This window comes from Bombina bombina, chromosome 3 (assembly GCF_027579735.1).
Source record: "Bombina bombina isolate aBomBom1 chromosome 3, aBomBom1.pri, whole genome shotgun sequence".
In the NCBI taxonomy this organism is placed as follows: domain Eukaryota; kingdom Metazoa; phylum Chordata; class Amphibia; order Anura; family Bombinatoridae; genus Bombina; species Bombina bombina.
In genome coordinates, this window is record NC_069501.1 from 831,374,942 (window position 1) to 831,401,544 (window position 26,603).

Genomic DNA, 26,603 nt, shown 5'->3' on the forward strand with positions numbered 1-26,603 from the left:
GATCTAAAATGGCGATAGACTCAGTCGCGTGAAAATGATATGGCAATCAGTTTAGTAAAGCAACGTCTCTCAGTGATGAGGTTTATCCAACGAGTCAGGAAGGAATAGATACGTGCTGCCAGAGTTCGACCGATACTGAAGGGGGTACCTGACAGACGGTGAGAGGGGTATTAGCACTGATATGTATAATTATAATAATTTACCCTTCAACCAGTGTTGCTCTTATTTTTGTACTGTCGCATATGCTGCAGTATTCAATAGTAATCCCCTGCCAAAAACTTTCATGTCATTAGTGGTTTCTTGTTTAAACTATTACTAGTAACATGCTACAAGCCCCCCAACATTAGTGACATGGAGGAAACTCAAATACTAAAGCAAATATGAAAGGCTGTTATTAGTAACAGTGCTGTAATTATGGGGGATTTTAACTACCCCAACATAAACTTGTCCAATAAAACTAGTTACACAGCTAAGGGAGATATATATTTTTAAATTTTAAGCTAAACTGAAATTAGTGATTTTGTTAGACTTAGACTAGAGCCTGTTGCTTCTATATTTTCTAAGTAACAAGCATAATTTGTACATTTTATAACTTGTCTAGTTGAGCGATTATGTGCTCTTAACAATTATACTTGTTTTATGCATTATTTCTATTCAGTCCATTTAACGGAAAATAAATTGATATGGTGATTACATTTTTTCCTCTCATTTAAATGGACAGTATTAATAGGTTTGCTACCTTTTTCCCTAGTCATTTCCTGGACACTTTTTGAAGGAGCGTGGTATGGATGTGTACTCATATGTGAACGTTACACCATAACACACATTTACACAGAAATTATATCATGTATTGATGAACACTGTAGTGACCAACATCTTTACTTAGATTAGAGAGCAATATAAACCACAGCAACCCAGGTTAAACTTTGAGGTAGGACCTTAAACCTTTCAAAACTATCCCATGCAAAAAAAGAAAGTCATTCCATAGTTTAAAGCAATAATTTATATACCAGGGCTTGACAGGTTATTTAAAGTGACAGTCTAGGCAAAAATCAACTTTCATGATTCAGATAGGGCATGCCATTTTAAACAACTTTCCAATTTACATTTATCAATTTTGCTTTTTTTTCTCTTGGTATTCTTAGTTAAAAGCTAAACCTAGGTAGGCTCATATGCTAATTTCGTAGTGGGCGACTGGGTGTGCTGATTTATTAAAGAATTAGGTAACTATATAAAATGTGAATCAATTACATAAAAAGAAGGAATTTAAATTAGTTTTTGCCCCAACAATAGTTTGTCGTTATTTAAAGTAACAGTTAAGGCAAAAATAAACTTTCATGATTCAGATAGGGCATGCCATTTTAAACAACTTAACAATTTACATTTATCAATTTTGCTTTTTTTTTCTCTTGGTATTCTTAGTTGAAAGCTAAACCTAGGTAGGCTCATATGCTAATTTTGTAGTCCTTGAAGGTCGCCTCTTATCTGAATGCATTTTTACGTTTTTTCCACAACTAGAGGGCGTTAGTTAATGCGTGCCATATAGATAACTGTTTTTATGCCCGTGGAGTTACTTAGGAGTCACCACTGATTGGCTAAAATGCAAGTCTGTCAAAAGAACTGAAATAAGGGGTCAATCTTGAGAGGCTTTGATACAATGTAATCACAGAGGTAAAAAATATACTAATATAACTTGGTTATGCAAAACTAGGGAATGGGTAATAAAGGGTTTATATTTCTTTTTAAACAATAAAAATTCTGGTGTTGATTGTCCCCTTAATATCTAGAAAACACATAGCCCAAACACTTAAAAGGATATGAAACCCCAAGAACGTATTTTGTGATTCAGACAGAGCATACCATGTTAAAACAGTTTCCAATTTCTATTATCAAATTTGCTTCATTCTCATGACATTCTTTGTTGAAGAGAGCACTACATAGCATGAAATAGTGCTGCAATCTAGTGCTCTTGCAAATGGATAACATTCTTGCAAAACTGCTGCTATATAGTGCTCCTGAAATGGTCCGGATTTGAAGCATACATCCCAGATTTTAAACAAAAGGTACCAAGAGAACAAATAAAACTTGATAATAGAAGTAAATTAGAAACTTTTTTTTTTTTTATGCAGTCTTTATCTAAATCATGAAATACAAACATTGATTTCCATATCCCTTTAACTTTTTTTTGTTCAGTTGTTATGGTAAGGATGTACAACACATACACACCCCCCCAGAGGCAGAACTTTTTTCACTTTCTGCAATGAGATTTCTTTAGTGAAATTTTTCTGCAGGTCATTTTTAAATAAAATAAAATTGTAAATTTGTCAGTTACACTAAAGCACCAGATCAATTGCAATGTGTTGGTTAAATGGAGAATAAAGCAATATTTAAAGTTTTATAATCTAGTGCAGTAGTTGAAAATTGCATTGCAAATTATCTGCAGACAAAAAAAGTAATTGTAAAAATGTCTCTTGAATTATTTTGTTTCCTTTTTTCTTAGTCTAACAGAAATGTGGTAATAAAAAGGTTCATTTCTCATACGAACATCTTACAGTCAGAGAAAAACAGCTTTGCAGACTGTGAAAAGCTAGGGAACGAGCTTGCAAAAATCTGAGCGCCAAACAATCAATGCAATGCAGCTTTGCAGCACTACTGCATATTTGACTGTTGTCTTCAAACAGCACTTTGCTCTGGATGCACCGTGTTAAAGGGACAGTCTAGGCCAAAATAAACTTTCATGATTCAGATAGAGCATGTAATTTTAAACAATTTTCCAATTTACTTTTATCACCAATTTTGCTTTGTTCTCTTGGTATTCTTAGTTGAAAGCTTAACCTAGGAGGTTCATATGCTAATTTCTTAAACCTTGAAGCCCACCTCTTTCAGATTGCATTTTAACAGTTTTTCACCACTAGAGGATGTTAGTTCACGTATTTCATTTAGATAACACTGTGCTCGTGCACGAGAAGTTATCTGGGAGCAGGCACTGATTGGCTAGACTGCAAGTCTGTCAAAAGAACTGAAAAAGGGGCAGTTTGCAGAGGCTTAGATACAAGATAATCACAGAGGTTAAAAATATATTAATAACTGTGTTGGTTATGCAAAACTGGGGAAAGGGTAATAAAGGGATTATCTATATTTTAAAACAATAAAAATTCTGCTGTAGACTGTCCCTTTAAGGGAAACTTATACAATGCAGCCACAGAACAGCTTTGTTTAAAAAGAACAGCCTAATGTGGAGCAGCGCTGAAAAGTTAAAGTGCTAACAGTTCCTGTTCTTTCTGCAGACATGCTGCATTTTCTGCGATGACATCTCAGATCACTCTATGTTCTGCCTTAGAGCCTCCCACACACACCTTTCCGCTTCGAGGAGTCTAACTGAAAATTGCTTTACTTCTAACGCTAGCTCTAATATTTCTTTTTTAACCTGCTCACATTGTGGTATCATAATGTCAGAGATCTGTTTTACCAGATCCTGATACTCTATAGGGTGCATATTTATGATGGTTATCTCTGTTGAGCTTTCATTAGCTGTTTCCAAACTGTTTCTTTTAAGATTTTTCTTATCTTTCCCTTTGGGCGGCATTGATGGTGACCTGTTTTTAACTGTGACAAATTTTTCCATAAGTGTTTGTAAAAAAATAATAGATAAAGGACTCGGACCTAAACGTGGGCCTTATGTGTAAGTGTTGTGAAAAGGAAAAAGAAACATGTGAAAAAAATAATTTAAGATATACACCATGCAATGTTAAAGTGGCAATGCCTTATAATCAGCTTTAATCAAATATCCCTCTTAGGGAAAGAGTATATTCAGAACTGTCTCTAACCTTACCGACAGTTCAGAATTTTAGTTTGCTTATATTCCTCCTATATGTGTAATACCCTTATTGCACCAATGGGTATTTTTCCCTGCTTTACACAATATATCTTATTGTTACACACAATACTTTTACCAGAAAAGAGCAGGTAGCATAGGCAGAGAAGAGATACAGTGGATATAAAAAGTCTACACACCCCTGTTAAAATGTGAGTTTTCTGTGATGTAAAAAAATGAGACAAAGATAAATCATTTCAGAACTTTTTCCATCTTTAATGTGACCTATAAACTGTACAACTCAATTGAAAAACAAACTGAAATCTTTTAGGGAAGAAAAAATATAAAAATAAAATATGGTTGCATAAGTGTGCACTAAGGTACTTTGTTGAAGCACCTTTTGATTTTATTACAGCACTCAGTCTTTTGGATATGAGTCTATCAGCATGGCACATTAAGACTTGGCAAGATTTGCCCACTCTTCTTTGCAAAAACACTCCAAATCTGTCAGATTGCGAGGGCATCTCCTGTGCACAGCTCACGTAAGATCACCCCACAAATTTTCAATTGGATTCAGGTCTGGGCTCTGGCTGGGCCATTCCAAAACTTTAATCTTCTAGTGAAGCCATTCCTTTGTTGATTTGGATGTATGCTTTGGGTCGTTGTCATGCTGAAAGATGAAGTTCCTCTTCATGTTCAGCTTTCTAGCAGAAGCCTGAAGGTTTTGTGCCAATATTGACTGGTATTTGGAACATTCATAATTCCCTCTAGCTTAACTAAGGCCCCAGTTCCAGCTGAAGAAAAACAGCCCCCAAGCATGATGCTGTTACCACCATGCGGGTATGGTGTTCTTTTGGTGATGTGCAGAGTTTTGTTTTTGCGCCAAACATATCTTTTGGAATTATGGCCAAATAGTTCAACCTTGGTTTCATCAGACCAGAACACCTTTTCCCACATGCTTTTGGGAGACTTCAGATGTGTTGTTGCAAAATGTAGCCTGGCTTGGATGTTTTTCTTTCGTCTTGCCACTCTACCCCATAGCCCAGACATATAAAGAATACGGGAGATTGTTGTCACATGTACCACACAGCCAGTACTTGCCAGATATTTCTGCAGCTCCTTTAATGTTGCTGTAGGCCTCTTGGTAGCCTCCCAGACCAGTTTCTTCTCGTCTTTTCATCAATTTTGGAGGGACATCCAGTTCTTGGTAATGTCACTGTTGTGCCATAATTTTCTCCACTTGATGATGACTGTCTTCACTGTCTTTCATGCCTTGGAAATTCTTTTGTCCCCTTCTCCTGACTGATACCTTTTAACAATGAGATCCCTCTGATGCTTTGGAAACTCTCTGTGGACCTATATATATATATATATATATATATATATATATATATATATATATATATATATATAATTTATACAGGCTATATTCTGCTATAGAAATATACAGGGTATTATAGGTGCAAAATTATAGAGGCTATATTTTGCTAAAAGGTCATTTGCCCTCTGCTTTACACAATATACCGACAATACTACCAAAAAAGAGCAAATAACATAGACAGGAAAAGGATAAACACTGATGGGAGTACTCTAGTGCGATCTCATTCAATATAGCTAGATTTATAAATAGCTTTGCTGCTTTAAATTGCTTCACTAACCACCTTTGTTAACCTCACAGAGATCAATTATAAATATAAAATTATACAGGCTATATTCTACTAAGAGGTAATTTCCCCCCTGCTTCACAAAATATATCTTAACTTTGTTACCGACAATACTTAACCAGAAAATAACAAATAAGATAAGCAGGGAAAGAGTAAACACTGATGGGAGCACTCTGGTATGAGCTTATTCAATATAGCTGAATTTACAAATAAATTTACTACTTGGATTGCTCCCCTAGCAGCCTCTGTTAACCTCATAAAAATCAACTTTTAACATATTCCTACAGAGCATTATAAAGACGTTTTGCTATATTGTACTTCCAATGTTGGACTAAAAAATGTCCCCTTTTAAAAAAAAAAAAAAATTAAAAAAAAATGGCCATCTTCTTGAATTACTTTTATCACAATAATGTTTATCTTCTCTCTTTGCTTAAAGTGTCAAATAACAAGCTCTGTCCTTTGTTACCCTTTGACACCAATGTGACTTAAAGGATGTCCAACTGGGGGGCATAGATTCATAAAAATAAGCTAAAATTGTAGCGTCTTTTTAATACAAGAACAGAGGGTTGCGTCACCAGTGAATCACACTATTTACTAGCACTGTTCTTCATGAGAGGGGACACCGTAAATATTACAATCTTTGTGCTCTTTACTCTGGGCTTTTTGGAGATATATACACCGTGATTCCCACAGGCCTAGTTCTCACCGCCCACTCTTCGTTCCCCATTCACCTTGGACTTTTGTTGTTTATGGACAGCATACACCGCACCTTCTTGAGTGTAACCGCAACTTTTTAAATGTATCAGCCTCTGTATCTTATATCCACTGCTCCCAGTTAGTTGTGTCCCTGCAAACAGGTTCAAGGGCTGACCCAGGCAACGGGTCAAAAAGAAAAAACGCCTCTCTCCACCGGCCGGATTTTGGACTTTCCTTCTAGCCCCAAGCTTCCCACCTCAGTCGTGGTTACCAGGCATGAATTGCCTAAAACGGTCAGCTTGTTGATCACTCCTCGGAATTCAGGGGCCCTTCCACGCTCTTTCCCAAACAGAGCACTGCTGCAAGCTGCCACCGTGACGCTCTGCCCCTTCCGGCATGGTGAACTATCTATTAAATATGACAATTGTTTAGTGGCCAGTGACTGCAGAACACTATCTAACCATGCCCCCAAAGGCTCAAACAATGACCCCACACCAGAGACAATAGGTCTTCTGGGAGGGTGTAGTAAGTCCTTGTGAACCATGGGGATATGGTAAAAGATAGGAATTAGTGGATTTTGTGGGATCAATCTATCTATATCAGATTCTCTGAAAACCTCCAAATGTATCCCCTCCAATACAAGGGGAACTAAGCTCTTTCTTGTATTTCATTGTTGGATTAAACATAAGTTTCTGGTAAATCTTAATGTCAGATAACTGCTTATTAGCTTGAGAAAAATACTCTTTGTCTAAAATAACAATGCTGCACCCCTTATCTGAGTTTCTAATGACTATGTGTTCATTGTCTCGCAGGGACTTAATAGCCTTTCGTTCTTTATAACTTAGATTGTGGGGGACAGCATCAGTGTTAAGACTGCTTTCCAACTTAAGAATGTCTTGAACCATTCTTTTGTAGGTATTTCTAAGGGGCCCCCTAAAGTGAACTGGATAAAAATCCGACCCTGATTTCTTTGGTTTCGTTATTTCACAAGGAAAGGTTTCTGTTCTCTCACCACTGTATAAGCCTCACTGAAAGGTAAATTTGTCCTGTCCAAATGATTCAAAGCACCACCCTCAATTGACTCAAATGTATCTGTGGAATCTTCACCTAGACCTTTGGTGAGGGAAAATAAATGTTTGAGACAATTTTCTCACAAATTTGTTAATATCAAGCAAAGTGTTAAAACTTGAAAAAATAGATGTGGGGGCAAACCCCAATCCTTTGGCTAATGTTCTATTTTCTTTTACAAGATATGACTAGTCCACGGATTTCATCCTTGCTTGTGGGATATGCCTCCTGGTCAGCAGGAGGAGGCAAAGAGCTCCACAGCAAAGCTGTGTATGTATATATATATATATATATATATATATATATTCCCCCCCCCCCGGTCATTCTCTTTGCGTGTGTTAGTGATAGTAGTGATAGGAAGAGGTAAAGAGAGGTGTTTAGTTTAGATTCTTCAATCAACAGTTTTTTGTTTTTAAATGGTGCCAAAGTGTACTATTTTATTGCAGAGCAGCTTCAAGTAGTCTTTTTAGACTGTGGGAACTGGTGGATTTTTGTCTCCACTGTGCCTCCCAGGATTGTGCTGCGTTTGCTGTACATGGTCTTGGAAATTCTTAACTAAGACTTCTCTGTTTCACAGGACCTCAGGAGGAAAAGTGGACCTCCTTGATACTGTGAAGTTGTCATGCTGTTCCTCAGCATGAAGGTAAGGGCAGTTCTTTTATTCTGGGACACAGAAACATATTCTCAGATGGACTGTATGTTCACTATGCTTTGGACAGTTAAGTAGATAGTGACAGAATCAGACACTCTAGCAGTCTACTACCTAGAAGCGCTGGGATGCGAGTACAAAGATGACAATGTTTTATTAAAGGGACAGTCTAGTATACATTAAACTTTCATTATTCAGATAGGACTTTTAATTTTAATCAACTTTCCAATTTACTTTTATCATCAAATTTGCTTTTTTCTCTTGGTATTCTTAGTTTAAACTAAACATAGGCAGACTCATATGCTAATTTCTAAGCCTTTGAGGGCTGCCTCTTATCACTTGCTTTTTAAATCTCTTTTCAACACAAAGAGACAGAAAGTACATGTGGGCCATATAGATAACACTGTGTTCAGGCACAGGGGGTTATTTAAGATTTAGCACAAACCAATGCTAAATTTAAGACAATAGATAATAAGCAGTCAGTCATGTGATCAGGGGGCTGGAAGAAGGTTCCTAGATACAAGGTAATCACAGAGGTAAAAAGTATACTATTATAACTGTGTTGGTTATGCAAAACTGGGGAATGGGTAATAAAGGGATTATCTATCTTTTAAAACAATAACAATTTTATGGTAGACTGTCCCTTTAAAGAGTTAGACGCTGGGAGCTATGTGTTTAACCAGACATTCGGGCGTTTCAGTGTGTGCCTTGAAGCGCTGGGACATTCTGTGTGGGGTTCTCCTCTGGGGCTGGCTGATGCAGGGGATAGCACAATGGACTAATGAACAATGCATTTGTACTTTAAGACAGTTTCGGAGTGCGTATAATCATACTAGCCTCCGGTAAATGGCGGATTTGTTTCTAGTGTTAAAAAGAATAGTGTGTTGAAATTACGCCCAAGAGGGGCGGAGCTTAGGACTTTGCACGCTTTCATAGCGCAGTCATTGTTGTGGTTAACAGTTTCTCTTCTCGGCCTCTAAGCCTGCTAAGCCTGATTTGGACAGACGATTCTTGATGCGCAAGGCTTGTAATAATCGGTCATAGGAACAGGTAGGAGCCGCAGCAGAGCTGCGGCGAGGTGACGAGGTCTTTATTTTCAGCGCAATCTGTGTCAAAAAGCTTACTTGTGGGTTATTTTCCAAATAAAAAACGGTTTAAGAAGGGAAGGGGAACTTAGATAGTTTCTCCCTTATAGATACAGTACTCAACATATTTTATTTTTTTAACTGACAAAAAACGGTATAAGATGTGTGAATTGAGTTCTTAAAGATACAGTACTCAGCATATTTATTTTACAATCAAATTTTCTCTGTGAGTGAGTCAAATTTGCTTGTTCAATTTATTAAAATGGATGAACAAAGTGCATGCCTTATGTGTCTAAATGCTATTGTGGAACCCCCTGTTACAATTTGTCCCTCATGTCATGTATTACTAGGGCATTACAGTGTAAAGAAACACATTTTCTTAACTGATGATAATAATGATTGTGCTCAGACTGATGAGGTTCAGGATAAGTCACAATTCTCTCCCCAAGTGTCTCAGCCCATAACGCCCACGCAGGCGACACCATGTTCTTCATCGGTGTCTGCGTCATTCACTCTGCAGGATATGGCTACAGTTATGTCCTCAACTCTTACAGAAGTGTTATCTAAGTTGCCAGTACTACAGGGTAAACCTAGTAGAATAGAGACCCAGGTAGTCCATGCGGCTTCTGATTCCTTGATGGCGATCTACAATGTTCCCTCCCAGGACTCTGAAGGTGGGGGGGGGGTAGGGAGGTTCTGTCGGAAGGAGAACTGTCTGACTCAGGTAGCGCATTACCCAAGACCGATTCGGACGTGATGTCCTTTAGATTCAAGCTTGAACACCTTCGCCTGTTATTGCGGGAGGTTTTGTTGACTCTGGACGACTGTGACTCTATTGTGGTCCCTCCAGAGAAATTGTGTAAGATGGGCAGATATTTGGAGGTCCCTACTTATGCTGATGTTCCGATACCTAAAAGAATTTTGGAAATTATTACCAAGGAATGGGAAAGACCGGGTATACCGTTCTCTCCTTCCCCTATATTTAAGAAAATGTATCCTTTACCTGACGTTTGGAAAACGATTCCTAAGGTGGAGGGAGCCATTTCTACTCTAGCTAAGCGTACAACTATTTCTATTGAGGACAGTTGTGCTTTCAAGGACCCTATGAATAAAAAGTTGGAGGGTCTTCTAAAGAAGCTGTTTGTTCATCAAGGGTTTCTATTGCAACCAACGACCTGCATTGTACCGGTTACAACTGCGGCTGCCTTTTCGTTTGATGCCCTAGAAGAGTCTCTTAAGACTGAGACTCCTTTGGAAGAGATATTGGATAGAATCAAGGCCCTTAAGCTGGCCAATTCTTTTGTTACGGACGCTGCCTTTCAGATTGCCAAGTTGGCGGCTAAGAATGCAGGTTTGTCCATTGTAGCACGCAGAGCCTTATGGTTGAAATCTTGGTCTACGGATGTATCCTCTAAATTCAAGCATTTAGCTATCCCTTTCAAAGGAAAGACTCTATTCAGGCCTGAATTACGGGAGGTAAGGGTCATCTCCTACCTCAGGATAAGACGTCCAAACAAAGAAGACAGAGTAATTTTCGTTCCTTTCGAAATTTCAAAGGAGTCCTTTCTTCCTCTTCCACTAAACAGGAAGGGAACTTTGCACAGTTCAAGCCTGTCTGGAGACCCAATCAGGCTTGGAACAAAAGTAAACAACCCAAGAAACCTGCTGCTGCTCCCAAGACAGCATGAAGGGATGGCCCCCGATCCGGGACCGGATCTAGTAGGGGGCAGACTTTTTCTCTTTGTCCAGGCTTGGATAAGAGACGTTCAGGATCCCTGGACACTAGAAATTGTGTCCCAGTGGGGGTATCAACTGGAGTTAAAAATTCCCTCCCAAGGGGAAGGTTTCTTCTTTCACGATTGTCTGTAGACCAGGTGAAAAAAGAGGCGTTCTTAAAGGGACACTGTACCCAAAAAAATTCTTTCGTGATTCAAACTGAGCATGAAATTTTAAGCAACTTTCTAATTTTACTCCTATTATCAAATTTTCTTCATTCTCTTGTTATCTTTATTTGAAATGCAAGAATGTAAGTTTAGATGCCGGCCCATTTTTGGTGAACAACCTGGGTTGTCCTTGCTGATTGGTGGATAAATTCATCCACTAATAAAAAAGTGCTGTCCAGAGTACTGAAACCAAAAAAAGCTTAGATGCCTTCTTTTTCAAATAATGATAGCAAGAGAACAAAGAAAAATTGATAATATAAGTAAATTACAAAGTTGCTTAAAATTGCATGCTCTTTCTGAATCACAAAAGAAAAAATTTGGGTACAGTGTCCCTTTAAGTTGTGTAAAAGACCTCTCCACTATGGGAGTAATTTGTCCCATTCCAATACAGGGGCAGGGGTTTTATTCATATCTTTTTGTGGTTCCCAAAAAAGAGGGAACGTTCAGACCCATTTTAGATCTCAAGAGTCTAAACAAGTTTCTCAGAGTCCCATCCTTCAAGATGGAGACGATTCTGACAATTCTTCCTTTGATCCAGGAGGGTCAATATGACTACCGTGTACTTAAAGGATGCATATCTTCACATTCCTATCCACAGAGATCATCACCAGTTTCTAAGGTTTGCCTTCCTGGACAAACATTTTCAGTTCGTGGCTCTTCCCTTTGGGTTGGCCACTGCACCCAGGATCTTCACGAAGGTTCTAGGGTCTTTGCTAGCGGTTCTCAGACCGCGGGGCATTGCAGTGGCGCCTTATCTGGACGATATTTTCATCCAGGCGTCGTCTTACCAACTGACAAATTCTCATACCGACATAGTTCTGTCCTTCCTAAGGACTCATGGGTGGAAGGTGAATCTAGAAAAGAGTTCACTAATTCCACAGACAAGGGTTCCTTTCCTGGGAACTCTAATAGATTCCATATTCATGAAATTCTTCTTGACGGAAGTCAGAAGGTTAAAAATTCTGAATACATGCCGAACCCTTCAGTCCAATCCTCGGCCATCAGTGGCTCAGTGCATGGAGGTAATTTGATTGATGGTGGCGGCAATGGACATCATTCCGTTTGCTCGGTTTCATCTCAGACCTCTACAACTGAGCATGCTCAGACAGTGGAAAGGAGATGATGCAGATTTGTCTCCTCAGATAGATCTGGATCAGGAGACGAGAGACGCTCTTCTTTGGTGGTTGTCGCTGGATCATCAGTCCCAAGGGACGTGCTTCCGCAGACCTTCATGGGTGATAGTGACAACAGACGCCAGTCTTATAGGATGGGGTGCAGTCTGGAATTCCCTGAAGGCTCAGGGAGTGTGAACTCGAGCGGAGTCTCTACTTTCCATCAATATTCTGGAGTTGAGAGCAATATTGAATGCGCTTCAAGCTTGGACTCAATTGGCCTCGGCCAAATTCATCCGATTTCAGTTGGACAACAGCACGACTGTGGCTTACATCAATCAGGGAGGAACAAGGAGTTCCTTAGCGATGACAGAAATATCCAAGATAATTTGGTGGGCGGAGGCTCACTCTTGTTATCTGTCAGCAATCTACATCCCAGGAGTGGACAACTGGGCAGCGGATTTTTTTGAGCAGGCAGACATTTCATCCGGGGGAATGGGAACTCCACCCGGATGTCTCTGCTACCCTGATTCTCAGGTGGGGCTGCCCGTAAGTGGATCTGATGGCATCTCGGCAGAATGCCAAGCTCCCAAGGTACGGATCCAGGTCCAGGGACCCTCAGGCCAAACTGATGCCTTGGCAGTGCCTTGGTCGTTCAACCTAGTTTATGTGTTCCCACCGTTTGCTCTCCTTTCCCGGGTGATTGCACGGATCAAACAGGAGAAGGCTTCGGTGATTCTAATCGCTCCTGCATGGCCTCGCAGGACTTGGTATGCTGATCTGGTGGACATGTCCTCTCTGGCGCCGTGGAAGCTCCCATTGAGGCAGGACCTTCTCATTCAGGGACCCTTCCTTCATCCGAATCTAATTTCTTCAGCAGATTTTATCTAAGCGGGGGTTCTCTGATGCGGTCATTGATACCTTGATTAAGGCACGAAAGCCTGTTACTAGAAAGATTTACCATAAGATATGGTGTAAATATCTTTATTGGTGCAAATCCAAGGGCTACTCATGGAGTAGGGTTAGGATTCCCAGGATTTTATCTTTTCTCCCAGAAGGATTGGAGAAAGGGTTGTCAGCAAGTTCCTTAAAGGGACAGATTTCTGCTTTGTCTATTTTGTTACACAAGCGTCTGGCAGATGTTCCAGATGTTCAATCATTTTGTCAGGCCTTGACTAGAATCCGGCCTGTGTTTAGACCAATTGCTCCAATCGGCTTTACAATGTGATTCTCCTTATCTTATTTTCCATGCTGATAAGGTGGTGTTACGTACCAAGCCTGGTTTTCTTCCTAAGGTTGTTTCTAACAAGAATATTAATCACAAATTAAACAACTAGATAAACTAATTGTACAGGGATTACAATATAGTTTGTAGCAAAGAATTCCACAAAGTGCAGTTAATTTAAACTCCAATTTAAATGATAGATTTGAAAAATTACTTAGATTTTTCTAAAAAAAGGTTCCATATCATTCATACTTTAAATCTTTATTACTTAAATTAGGAACATACATTCACTCGGTAGCAGAAAAGAATGCTAAAAACACTTAATCCCAGTTAATAATTGAGTACTATTATGCTCAAATTTTTTTCAAGTAATAATATATCTGGACCCACCATCCAATTATCTTAAGTAAGCTAAGCCCTTACAATCCGAGGGCTGAATTACTTTTAAATATTAGCTATAAGTTGGTGGGTACCAAGATTGTATATAGTTATTGAGGCATAAGTTCTATTTGTAACTCAGGTTAGCACATTCAAAATGGCAGACAGGAGAGACAGAGCTGCTCCTGCTGGACCCCTGACGCGGGTTTCACAGAACGCTTCCTCCCTCTGGTATTGTATCCCACAAGGATGAAATCCGTGGACTCGTCATATCTTGTAAAAGAAAGGGAAATTTATGCTTACCTGATAAATTTATTTATTTTATGATATGACAAGTCCACGGCCCACCCTGTTATTTTTTATAAAGACAGGTTTTTATTTTTTGTTTAACTTCAGTCACCTCTGCTCCTTGGCCTTTCCTTTCGCTTCCTAACTTCGGTCGAATTACTGGAGGGGGAGGGAAGGGAGGGGATATATATATATATATATATATATATATATATATATATATATATATATATATATATATATATATATATATATATATATATATATATATATATATATATATATATATATATATATATATATATATATATATATATACACAGCTCTTCTTTGTAGCTCTTTGCCTCCTCCTGCTGACCAGGAGGCGATATCCCACAAGAAATAATGAAATCCGTGGACTCGTCATATCGTAAAAGAAATACATTTATCAGGTAAGCATAAATTTCCTTTTCATCAGACGTAAGAATGTGCTTCAATAAATTAATAACGCTATAGCCTTTAAAAGTGTCCTTATGTGAGCAGTACATTTGTGGAATGGAGCTATTAGCAATTATTGTCCTTCTGTTTTCCTCTTCCTTTGGTTCCTCCATCTTCTTATCCTCCTTTTTCCAATTGGATCATTTGTTGGGTCTTCAGTCTCTCAATTAGGGATGTCTCCTCTGATCTGTATCCTAGGATTACCCGGATTTCTTACTAGCACTCTCAGGAAGCTGTGCTGTCTCCAAAGTCACAGGCAGTTAACCCCAGACAAGCCTGGGTGCAAGGCCCATAGGGAAAATGACAAAATAAATTAATACAGCACACAGAGAAAGCCCAGCACTCGCTTACAAGCTCTCGGCTACGATTAAAAGCAAAACTGGAAGAGTTAGTTATCGCATTTGGCCAACTGGGTCAATCAGTGACAGGTCGTCAAGGTATCTTCCAATCCTGGGTCCCTAATACAGCCATACAAATGCAAGCTCTCAATCTAACAAACTGGGAACAAGTCAGGGTTCACAGACTTATGTAATCACCTAGACTATTATAAAGCAGGCATTCAGTGAATTATTATAATTTTGTACCACTCTTACAAACTTGTTGTCATAAATCAACCACCTCAGCTCACAAACGTCAAAGTGAACATATAGACACTTCAAAGAAAAGGACAGGTGCTGTTTAACATTGCTGACACTGCACTCGGAAATTTTTTAGGAGAGAGTTGGACACAGAGAATACTCTAGTCTAAACCTGCTTGTTAACAATACGAAGCCAGGCTACAATAATATGAGGCTAGAAAAATGAACTCCCAATTGCAGCTTACCGTCTGTAGCTTCACTGCAGCTCTCTGCTACACAACCGATTTTCACTTTCTATAGTCAGCCCGTCTTGTGCATGCTCTCAAAATAAGATAGAAAGGGAGGATTCTGGGACATACCTTATTATTTTGGGGCTGCCCCGGGCATTTCGGGACAGGTGGCAACCATAAGTATAAAAGGACAATGTGGCTATTTTTCCTTATATATTTTAACCTTTTGCCCCCCCAAATGAGAATTTTGTAATGCGAGTTGATAAATTACATTTAATATAATTTTATCTACCGTATTTTTCGCTCCATAAGACGCACCTAGTTTTTAGAGGAGGAAAACAAGAAAAAAAATCTATAATATAATTTCTATTTCCTGATGCTTGATGTGCCAAGGGGAGGGGGCTAACCCCTAAATCCTAACCCTAAACCCCTATCCCTAATAACCCTAACCAGGGGCGTATTTAGGTTTTGTGCTGCCCTAGGCATTTAAGATTCTGCTGGGGAGGGAGATAAGGGAGGGAGAAAGGGAAGGAGGGAGAGGAGTGAGAAGAGGGAAGGAGTGAGAGGAGGAGAGAGAGGAGAGAGGAGGGATCAGTGTACTCTCTGTCTGTAATCAAACTGATATCAAACTGTAAGCCGCAGCAGTGCACCACCATAAGAAAAAAATGAGTGGCTCCCGGTCCCGCCTCCAGCAAAGGGAAGAAGAATCATCAAATTACCGTATATAAAGTTAAAAAGAAGCGTTTATTCAAGTACACTCTGTACTTGAATAAACGCTTCCTTTTAACTTTATATACCGGTAGTTTCTTCCCTTTGCTGGAGGCGGGACCGGGAGCCACTCATTTTTTTTCTTATGCTGGTGCACTGCTGCGGCTTACAGATTACAGAGAGAGTAGTTACCGTAGTTACAGTACATACACTGACCGGCTCTTTTTCTCGCGCTGTGCCGATAGTAGGCACAGTGTCACACTACCAGTCCAGTAAGCAGAGAATGCTGAGGGGAAGGACTGCAGCCAGCAAGATGGGACCTTCACCCTGCGCCTGGTCACTGGTGATATAAAGTTAAAAATGAAGCATTTATTCAAGTACAGTCTGTACTTGAATAAACGCTTCATTTTAACTTTAGTTTCTCACTTCTTCCGTTTGCTGGAGGCGGGACCGGGAGTCTTCTGACTGCAATCCATTATCTGCGGCTTATAATTGATTTTGGCTCCATTTATAATTCTGCATGCTAGTAACTGTAGATGCTTGCTATGCAGAAGCTACCGGTATATATTTTCAATATATAGACGCTTGGCCAGGTGTTTTAATTGCATGCACAGTAGCGCCTCTCTCTCTCCTGCTTGTGTGTCCGCTTCAATTTATGTTTATGGGTTATTATGGCTATGCAAAATCATCACGAGAAATATAGCCGGTGTCAGATCAGTCTTATCTGACACCGGCTCTATTTCTTGTGATGATTTTGCATAGCCATAATAACCCATAAACATAAATTGAAGCGGACACACAAGCAGGAGAGAGAGAGAGGCGCTACTGTGCATGCAATTAAACCCCTGGCCAAGCGTCTATATATTGAAAATATATACCGGTAGCTTCTGCATAGCAAGCATCTACAGTTACCAGAATGCAGAATTATAAATGGAGCAAGTAGTTTGCTGGGCAGTATGGCGGTATGAAAATAAAAGCTAATGCCAGCAATAAAGTTCCCAAATAGAGTGTGTGGGTCTGTTCAATAAATTACTCATTCACTGTCTCACTCCATATGCTGCCGACTCAAGCACTCTGATGCACTTCTTCCATAGCCTCATGCATTAGCGCGTCATGGACAGTTTTTTCTATCTGCTCTGTGTGTGTGTGTGTGTGTGTGGTCACCAATCATCAGCAGGCTCCCAGTAGTGCATTGCTGCTCCTGAGCCGGCAAGAAATCTGGTTCTTTAGCTTAAAGGTACAGTAAACCTACCAAATAGCTCAGCCCTGGGTGCTCAATAGCACTCTCAGGAAGCTGTGCTGTCCCCAGAGTCACAGACAGTTAACCCCAGACACGTTGCACCCAGACTTGTCAGGGGTTAATTGCCTGTAACTCGGGACAGCATAGCTTCCTGAGAGTGCTATTGAGCACCCAGGACTGAGCATGTTGCAGGGTCATAGGATGTGTACCCTGTTCAGTCTGAGAGTGCAGCCCCCTTCCGTGGTTTGTATATGTCTAGGGTGATTACATAAGTCTTTGAATTCTTGACTTGTTCCTAGTTTGTTTGGTTGAGAGCTTGCATTTGTATCGCTGTATTAGGGACCCAATTTTTTGCGGGGGCGAGCTACATTCAGTTTAATGGCATGATCAGACATGCTGTGAATAGACAGCGTGCCTGCGATGCACTTAGGAAAAAAAGACCTGCTTAGTAAAGCCAGAAGTGGCGTTCTGGAAAATTAAACTTTGTAATAAAATATATCTCTGATATACTTTGATGGATAAAGTTGGCGCTAAGCTAATGTTATATAATTCTGCACTATGTGCAGAATTATATAACATTATTTTTAGGGATGCACCAAAATTAAAATTCTGGACCGAAACCGAAAATAGAGGATGCCATTGGCCGAAAACCGAAAATGACACTTCTTTCCTAAAATATGGAGAGTCCACGACGACATTCAATTACTAGTGTGAATATTACTAGCCAGCAGGAGGAGGCAAAGAGCACCACAGCAAAGCGGTTAAGTGTCACTCCCCTACCCATTATCCCCAGTCATTCTCTTTGCCTCTGTCAATGGAGGAGGTGAAGTTTGGAGTCTGAAGAAATCAATTCCTTTTTCGGGTACTTTTCCCTGCAAGCAAGGATTTGGGTTTAGCTGAGTCCACGTCAATCTTTTCAGTAGAGTAATGGTGGCTTTTAAGCAGTTAGGAAGTTGTGAGGTAGTTTTTGCTTTGTTTCCTAAAACATTGCTGCCCATGGTACAGAAAGCCAGAGTTGGTTACTCTGTTCTTTCTTTTTCTACAGGTCTCTGTAAGGGATATGTGTCCTTTCACGCCTTGTGAGCTGTCTTCCTGCCGGACAGCTAGACTGCAGGTAAGTGCTTTTGTCTTCTAGGTCTTGGACACTTGCACTTCAGAAGAATATCTCATATGCAGTAGATGGGGACATTTTTAAAATCCTTTATACAGGATTCTCTTTGGCAGTGGGCAGACACATTATGTATGTTGAGACTAGGGGTTAATTTTCCCTTTATTGGGACGTTTTTCCTCTTTGGGCCAATTTTGTTGAAATACTTTATTAGTATGTGTGTGGGGCTTATGTTGGTTTTCTTTGCTTACTTAGCTAGAACAGGCTAACTGACAGACTGCTTGAGCGTTTGTGTAAATTTAGCTCCGGTGTTGTTGACAAAGGGAAACGCGTGCCTTTTACTTGAGTAGTTTCCCCTCTCTGCCGGTCATGTGACCTCTCTCTGCTGTCGGATATTCGTGGAGCGGCGTCATTGAATTTCAGTCTCTTCAGTGTCGATTGTGTATAAGTGTTACTGTAGGTGGCCTGATTGGATTATTATTTTAAAGAATTTTTGCATAATGTTAAAGTGAATGTAAATTTTGATGCTAAAGTGCCCGGGTTTTAAAAATTTGATTACAAACAAGGGCACTTTAATTCATCAAAATTTATATTTCACTCGTGAAAAAATTCCTTTTAAACTTGACAGCCACTCTAGCTTCCTCCAGTCAAGTCCAAAAAAAACTTTCATGATTCAAATAGGGCATGTAATTTTAAACAACTTTCCAATTTACTTTTATCACCAATTTTGCTTTGTTCTCTTGGTATTCTTAGTTGAAAGCTAAACCTAGGAGGTTCATATGCTAATTTCTTAGACCTTGAAGGCCACCTCTGCATTTGAGAGTTTTTTTACCACTAGAGAGTGTTAGTTCATGTGTTTCATATAGATAACAGTGAGCTCATGCACGTGAATTTACTGGGGAGTGAGCACTGATGCAACTCTGTTAAAAAAAACTGAATTAAAGGGGCAGTCTGCAAAAGCTTGGATACAAGGTAATCACAGAGGTAAAACGTGTATTATTATAAATCTGTTGGTTATGCAAAACTAAGGAATAGGTAATTAAGGGATTATCTATCTTTTTAAAACAACAAAAATTCTGGTGTTGACTGTCCCTTTAGATGCTTTTTGTTGCTGACTTCATTAAAGATTCTTAGTGCACAGTGCCTAGAAGGGGCTATTTCATCTCTGGCTAAGAGAACTACAATCCCTATAGAGGATAACTGCTCCTTTAAGAATCCAATGGTAACAAAGCTGGAAGCTTATTTGAAGAAGATGTACGTTCTTCAATGGCAACTTGCAGTTTGTACGGTAACTTATTGGTGTGATGCCTTGTCTGAAACAATTTTAGTAGAGACTCCGTTGGAGGAGATATAAGATTAAGGCGTTCAAAGTAGCCAATTCCTTTATTTCTGATGCTAACATGCAAGTTATTAGACTGGGAACCAAGATGTCTGGCTTCACTGTCCTAGCCCGCAGGGCATTGTGGCTAAAATCTTGGTCAGCTGATGTTACCTCTAAGTCCAAGCTTCTGGCGTTTCCTTACAAGGGTAAGACCTAGTTCGGACCTGGTCTGGCAGAAATAATTTCTGATATTATAGGTGGAAAAGGGTATTTTCTACTGCAAGACAAGAACAACAGACTCAAAGGACGTCAAAGTAATTTTCATTCCTTTCGTAACTTCAAAGGTGAAAAGTCTACCTCTTCCAAGCAGGAGCAGTCCGAGTCTTCTTGGAAGCCAGTCAGTCTTGGAATAAGGGGAATCAATTAAAGAAACCCTCAGCTGGCAGCATGAAGGGTCGGCTCCCGGTCCGGGATCGTATCAAGTGGAGGACAGACTTTCCCTGTTTTGTCAAGCATGGAGACGAGATGTCCCAGATCTTTGGGCTGTGGACATAGTATCTCAGGGTTACAAAATAGAATTCAAAATTTTCCCTCCCAGGGGCAGATTCCACCCATTTAAGATTATCTGTAGACCAGGTAAAAAGAGAGGCAATATTGAACTGCGTTCAGGACCTTTCCTCCCTGGGAGTGATGGTTCCAGTAAGGGGACAGGGTCTAGGATTCTATTAAAATCTGTACCTGGTGCCCAAAAATAGTGAACTTTTCGACCCATTTTAGACCTAAAGTGTCTCAACAAGTTTCTCAGAGTACCTTCCTTCAAAATGGAAACCATTCGTTCCATTCTTCCTTTGGTCCAAGAGGGTCAGTTCATGACGACCATAGACCTGATTCCCACTAGTAATTGAATGATCTTGTGGACTCTCCATATCTTAGGAAAGAAAACAAAATGTATGCTTACAATGATAAATTTCTTTCTTTCCGAATATATGGAGAGTCCACGACCCCACTCTTAAGTAATTTTTTGCTAAACCTCTGGCACCTCTATACCTTTTTGTGTTATTCCTTTTCCATTTCCCTTCGGTCGAATGACTGTGATTATGGGTAGGGAAGTGACACTTAACAGCTTTGCTGTGGTGCTCTTTGTTGCATCCTGCTGGCCAGGAGTGATATTCCCACTAGTAATTGAATGACGTTGCGGACTCTCCATATCCGTAAAAAAAGAAATTTAACAGGTAAGCATAAATTTTGTTTTTTTTCACAAATGATTTTAAAAGAACATAAAAGTAAAAAACAAAGTACAGTATATCAAAAGAGCAGCATTTTTTTATTTTTTTTTATTATCAATTCCTTTAGGATTTATTTAGCATCTCATGCTAAACAAGAAAAAATAAATGCAGTATAAAAAGGTACCTAGTGTTGCCACCTCTATACCTACAATAAATGGTTCAAGTACTAGTAAAAAGGGCATTAAATGTCGATGTGCTGAAAAACAAGCATCTTTTTATAATGCATGTACATGCATGTAAAAGAGGATATTTGCACGTTTTTGGTTTGTTTGCTCCACTGCTCTGGACAAGAAATGCGTTGCTTCTCCATAACTGACCTTTACCCCCTTGCAGGGGTCCAACACACAATTCTGTCTCTTAAGAAAGCTGCTTGTGCAGTGGAATTGGATGTAAAATATTAGTAATGTAGCTTATAGCACTGTTGGATCTTATTCCTTCACAGCTATTAACAGTTCCTGCATGGATTGCAAGCGAGATAAGGAGAGGCTCTGGGTATCAGTGAGCCTAGTGGCAGCTGAGAAGGGAAGGAGTCAATGAAAGGCTGTTACTGCTGCCTGTAATATGTGAGCTCACTGAGTCCCACAGGGCTTTTTTCCCTTTAACACAGCTCCTTTTGTTTAACATTGCAGTTCCAATGGCAAAACTGTTATTCAGGGAACCAAACGGTTGAGCTGTGATATTGACTGGGCAGTGCGCTTTATAGGAGCAACAATTTAGTGCGTAGCATGGTTTTCATTGTCACACGTTGGGTGCACCAGAGATGACATGTTATCAGAACCTGTCACCACATAACGGTACAGCACTAGTGCCAACTAATCATAAGCTGCCTAGGACCAACAGCCCTTGGGCCACAGAACTCAACCATGTAGCAAAACGAGCCCCTGCTAAACCCGGAGAACAACCTAAACACCTCCAACCCGCCCGCACTTACAGTTCCATTCTCTGATCCAAAAGCTGAAGCTGCTATGCGGCATCAACGTCACTCGGCTCTTCCTGGAAATAGTGGGCTGGACTTAAACCACGCCCATGTGATGCACTGATGGGCCGAATCGCTCAAATTACGTGCACATTTCCCGTGAATAAATGTGACTGGTCCCGCCTTCAAAGTTTATGGTCTTGACATTGTGTTTTTACTAAGAGTCTGATTGTGTAGCTTGTTGCCATTGATCAATTATCAAGTAGTCCCAAAGCGCATTTTTTGTTCTTTGGTGATTTATTACTAAAGAGTAATTTTCAGCGTTTTTTTTTTTTTTTTTTTTACTATTGGCAAATTGCCGATAACCCCATTTTCGTCAGAAAGTTTTGGTTGCCGATATATCGGTGCACCCCTAATTATTTTGTAGGTTTACTGTCCCTTTAAGCTAAAGAACCAGATTTCTTGCAGAGCAGCCGAGACCAGTTCTGCCTAATTTCTGCACTGATGTTGTGCTTGCCCTGTAGCTGTCGTGAGCTCCACTGGGGAGAAAGTTCTAAGTATGTGCCCTTGTTTCTATCAAACAGTGTCCTTTGTTGACAGCATGAAGGAAATTCCTGGGTCATGGAGGTGGAAGAATTTAAGTTGAACTCTTAATCAAACACCATTTGTTTTTTTTGTTTTTTCCTCTTTTTTCTTTATTTTCTTTTCAAGGGATAATAACAAGGCATGTGTTACACATTCAAAAATTTAACAAAAATATGCTAAAACGAGAAAGTACAACAGAGATATGGTGTATCGCATTACATAACAGTCACTTGATATCTCCCCCTGGCGATTACTAATGGTCTCAGCATTACAGTGTCTGGTCATGTACTGTATACCCAAGATCCCCAGAACGAAAAACATAAGAAGGGAATATAATGCGTCCAATTACAAGCGGTCGCTAACATTCTCGACCGAGCTAACATATGTATAATCCATTACCCTAGTTATATTAATTAAAAATTTGAAACAAACAGGACCCCACCTCGGATACAAATAGTGGGCTCCAGCACGCCTATCCCAATACGCCTGGACTCCTCTCTCCTGTGAACCCCTCTCTTCCCCTCCCTTCCACCCGCTCCTCTTGATCAATCAAGCGTTAAGATTCTCTGCTCTGAACTATCCCTATCTTTGAATATAACCCAAAGATTATCTGCCTATATATTTTACAGCTTACAGATCAGTGCAGGATAAATGGCCACATATAGTACACATTCATCAGTCAACCAAAATAACCACAAATTGCGTAACAAACAAACAAACAAAAAAAAAAAAAACATCCCCACCCTTCCCTAGACCCTCACTCCGCGTCACCTGCCCAATCCCCAGGGAAATGGCCTGTTAAAATATTTGTCAAAACGAAATCGGATTCCCTGAATGGTTTAATCATTTTTTTCTGATATGCTGGAGGCAGGGATCTTACAAATTTCTCCCATTTTCTGAAGAACGCGGGCAAGTATTGATCGTGCGGGAAGGGCATGTTGTACTGCTCTGTTGTGTATTGACTAACTACAGCCGCTTTAAGTTGGACCAGTGTGGGTGCCGAACTTGATTTCCATAGTTTAAGGATGAGATTGCGCCCCGTTAGTATTATTGTATTTATAAGGCGATAATTTTTTTTTAAGCCTTGATATCTCACCAGAAAGAAAATCTCGATGGGGGATAACTCATGCTCCAATTTTAAAACAGTGCTCATCCAATATGCAATCTTATTCCAAAATTGTCGAGTTTTTGGGCAGCTCCATAAACAATGGAATAAGTCTGCATCCATCTCCGAGCATCTGGAGCATAAAACCCTTGCGTTATACCATTTAGAAAGCATACCTGGGGTAAAGTACCTCTTGAGCCCGATTTTTTATCTGAGATTCTCTCCAAGTGGTAGGGACCCAATTCTGTTGAATAATTTTAAAACTTCCTACAATAGCTTGCTCATCTATATCAGGGAATTGGATAGACCATTTAGAAATCATCTTGCCTACCTGTAAATCCGAAGATTTCTGAGTTACCAGTTGGTATAATGGGGAAATCCCAAATTTCCCGGCTGCATACAGGGAAATCCTGGCCTGTAATTCACCCAAAGCCCAATTATTCCCAAAGTTATTATGCCACTCCTGTAAGAAATGCCTGACTTGAAGGTAGGCGTAAAATTCTCGCGCCCCTAGACTGAATTTATTTGCAATTTCAGTGTAGGTTAATATAACTCCGTCTGGTCCCAGAAATTGACTCATGGCATTTAAGCCTTTCAAATCCCAGTCTTTAAATATCTGACTTGAGAGTCCGGGGCAAAAATTGGGATTACCACATATGGGTAGATATTGTGAGAGATACAGGGAGTAATCTAACTCAGTACACAACCTCTGCCATGCTATAAATATATTCCTAAAAGTGGACAAGCTAAATATGTTCGAAGGGAGAGAGGTCATCGGGCAATGTAGTAAAGTCTTCAAATTAAACGGGGCCACTACCTGCGACTCCCAGACGGCCGCCGTGATCAGATCCTTACCCGTTATCCAGTCTAATGCAAATCTAGCAATGATCACTAGATTATACATCTGAATATTAGGAAGTGCGAGGCCAGCTGCCAGCTTAGAATTCATGAGGCAATGGACGGCAATCTGTGGTTTACTACCTTTCCATAGAAATCTGGAACACGCACTATTATATGTAGCAGTGTCTTTCTGATGTATAAATAATGGGATATTTTGAAATATATACATGAGTTTAGGAAAAATAATTGATTTAATTATTGTTACCCGTGCAGATAACGAAATAGGCAGCGAAGTCCATTCATCCAATTTTTTTTTTACAGCAACTAACCCCATGCGCGTAATTCAACTTATACCAGTCCTCTGGGTTTCTGGAAATATAGAGCCATAAATAGTTAATCTGGGAGACTTCCACAAAAGGGTGTTTTACGTCACTTACAGGATTTCTATAGAGCCACATTAATTCTGATTTCAATGTATTAACCCGGAATCCCGAGATCTCACCAAACTCATGTATAATATCCTGGAGAGTTGGCAGCGAAACCGAAAGATTAGATAGACATATCAACAGATCGTCCGCATATGATAGAAGAACCAGTTTCTCACCTGCAAACTAAATACCTTCAAGTTCTTGACGTAATCGTATGGCCAGCGGTTCCAAACTGATATTAAATAATAGGGGGGATAGTGGACACCCCTGTCTGGTCCCTCTGTGCATAACGAATCGTTGGGAGGTCACATTATTAATAATTACTGAAGAAGTGGGAGCACTATAGATTAACCTAATATAATTGTGAAAAAACCCGGAGAAACCAAACTTCTCTAGAGTAATGAAAAGATGGTCCCAACTGACCCGATCGAAGGCCTTCTCAGCGTCAACTGTAAGAATGGCCTTGTCAAGAGTATCGTGGCTATAAGAGGCCTTGTATTTATTCCAATAAGACTCAATGAGAACTAATAATTTCCTGGTGTTTCTCACAGGGTTCCGGCCGGGCATAAATCCGGATTGGTTCTCGTGTATTAGGTCCCTGATATAAGGTTTTAATCTGGAAGCTATGATAGATGCTAATAATTTATAGTCGGTGTTAAGGACAGAAATAGGTCTAAATGAACTGGGAAGCTCCGGGTCCTTGCCCTTTTTTAAAATTAGCGTTCTGTTTGCCGCAGCGAAAGAAGGCGAACAATTAATATTATCTGAGAAATAGAACTTGAACAGCCTAGACAGAATAGGGGCTACCTGAGATTGTAACATTCAATAAAATTCAATGGGAAATGAGTCAGGCCCGGACGCTTTATTTGGTTTAGCATTTTTAATTGCAGATATAATCTCCTCCTCAGAAATGGGGGCATTAATAACTTCCAGGGCTTCCGGCGCTAGTCTCGGGGTCTTGATCTTCGATCAGAATTTTATTTGCTGTCCTGCATTAGACGGTTCTGATTTGTACAAGTCTTGAAAAAAGTCAAAGAACACTCGTTCAATGTCTGGATGACTCGTGAACCTCTTTGTACCTTGTTTAATGGCAGAGATTGCCTGCCTAGGGGAGGATTTAGCTATTCTGGCGAGAAACTTAGCGGATCTACCTGCGAACCCGCTGTATCGCACTTTAGTTCTAAGTTCTTCTTGTAGGCTATATGCACTGATGGGCCGAATCGCTCAAATTACGTGCACATTTCCCGTGAATAAATGTGACTGGTCCCGCCTTCAAAGTTTACGGTCTTGACATTGTGTTTTTACTAAGAGTCTGATTGTGTAGCTTGTTCCCATTGATCAATTATCAAGTAGTCCCAAAGCGCATTTTTTGTTCTTTGGTGATTTATTACTAAAGAGTAATTTTCAGCTTTTTTTTTTTTTTTTTTTTTTTTTTAATATTGGCAAATTGCCGATAACCCCATTTTCGTCAGAAAGTTTTGGTTGCCGATATATCGGTGCACCCCTAATTATTTTGTAGGTTTACTGTCCCTTTAAGCTAAAGAACCAGATTTCTTGCAGAGCAGCCGAGACCAGTTCTGCCTAATTTCTGCACTGATGTTGTGCTTGCCCTGTAGCTGTCGTGAGCTCCACTGGGGAGAAAGTTCTAAGTATGTGCCCTTGTTTCTATCAAACAGTGTCCTTTGTTGACAGCATGAAGGAAATTCCTGGGTCATGGAGGTGGAAGAATTTAAGTTGAACTCTTAATCAAACACCATTTGTTATTGTACATACAACAAACATGATGATTTTTTCTTTGGTAGAACAGGGAGCAGTCCATTAGTTATGGGTACTAGTTTGAAGTCCATGGATTGTGATGT

At 39.9% G+C, this 26,603-nt stretch overlaps 1 protein-coding gene across 1 annotated transcript in view; it reads left to right on the forward strand.

Annotated features, from left to right (window-relative positions):
• Nucleotides 1–79: 79 nt before the first annotated feature.
• The window catches only part of LIG4 (DNA ligase 4), a 55,781-nt gene continuing 29,257 nt past the window's right edge, over nt 80–26,603 (forward strand). The window contains exon 1 of the mRNA XM_053707789.1: nt 80–158. The gene's annotated coding sequence lies outside the window, so the exon portion shown is untranslated. The remainder of the gene's footprint in view (nt 159–26,603) is intronic.